Source organism: Chinchilla lanigera, unplaced genomic scaffold (assembly GCF_000276665.1).
Source record: "Chinchilla lanigera isolate Chin_1 unplaced genomic scaffold, ChiLan1.0 scaffold00073, whole genome shotgun sequence".
In the NCBI taxonomy this organism is placed as follows: Eukaryota; Metazoa; Chordata; class Mammalia; order Rodentia; family Chinchillidae; genus Chinchilla; species Chinchilla lanigera.
The window spans coordinates 6,877,389-6,878,801 of record NW_004955474.1 but is presented as its reverse complement, the minus strand read 5'-3'; the positions used below and the strand labels follow the sequence as shown (position 1 = coordinate 6,878,801).

General features: G+C 36.4%; 1 long non-coding RNA gene across 1 annotated transcript in view; it reads left to right on the top strand.

Moving 5' to 3' along the window:
• The window catches only part of LOC106150353, a 49,669-nt gene that overhangs the window by 20,050 nt on the left and 28,206 nt on the right, over nt 1-1,413 (top strand). The gene's annotated exons all lie outside the window — the stretch shown is intronic.

Genomic DNA, 1,413 nt, shown 5'->3' with positions numbered 1-1,413 from the left:
TGCTCCCCTGCTAGAACCTCTAAACAAGCTCTCAAAAATGTATTAAAATAATTACATAAAAATCCCTTGGGGTAAGGAGAAATTGTTGGACAGGACTCCAATTGATGAATAAGGAAGCAGCTGCCTGGAAACATTCTCCCAGTCCTTATTTATTAATGGGAAGCCCCAATAATTTTCACAGCCTTATGGGAGACACCCCAATAAATAATTGTTCAAAATATATTATGATTTTATATTTATATTGGTCATCATCGAAACGTTAAGTTTTCAAAAAACAAGATGATAAGGTTTCTGATTAAAAGATGCACTTCATACAAAACTAAATTGAGAAACAAAATGATGACAATTTGTTATTGCCAATCTCATGATGTATTAAATGTATTCATGCCTTTCAAATGTACCATACTCTAAAATGTAAAACTAGGATTGTTATACTTATAGACATCTACCTTTCTCTTGTGCCCCAGATATTTGTAATAAGAGGTTCATGTCAAGCCAACATAAGGTCATCAGTCAAATGGTAATTTTTAGCAAAAACCTATGTGATGTGTATTCTATATATGTGCCTCTACCTTTAGAGATGCTTAGATATTGAACAGCCCAGACAATGTTATAAACTTCTTTGACAACATCCTATTAAAGAACAATAAGTTAGGTAAAAGCTTCTTATGTATTAGGTAGGGATAATTGACTAAAAAGGTTATTCTACTCCAAGATGGAGATTTAAATGTATTTCAAAAGTGTCATCATGCCTGTTATACTACACTACTATGTATGGCTTTTGCTTTCAAATTTTCTCTGTAAAACTATGTAACTGTTGTCTGTTAATATTCTAAGGGATTCAACTACTAGAACATCCTTGGTTGGGAAAAATAACAGTTCTCTAGCTAGACTTTATATTTCAAGGTGCTCCCCACTACAATATAATGTCATTAACCTTCTCTTCTGGATGTTCAACAACTGAAGTTTAGAGACCAAAACTTAGAAACATAGATGGGCTAAGCAGATAGCCAATATTTTGGCCCTAGCCCTCTGAGGTCAGTGAGAACCCAGGACATAGGAGAACCTTTGCTTAGACATCCTATAACTCAGTTGAGTCTCTGATCTTCTGATCAAGGAGATTGTGGGACCACAGAGGAAAGCAATTCTACAGTGTGTGGTGCGCCTAAGGAGAGTCACCAGGAGAGAAAAATCTCCCAAGCTTTCACAGAAAGCAACTTGGTCAAGCAATGGCCGTGACTCATCCAGAGGGCTGACACTCACAGAAGAACTGAGAGGCACTGTACATGGTTCCAAGGTAAATCCTGAGGAGATTTAGCTGACCTTGACATACAGCAAGAAGCTAATTTTAATACAAGTCTCACCTTAACTTGGTCTTTGAACAACCAGCAGAAAAGTATAACCACAAGATGT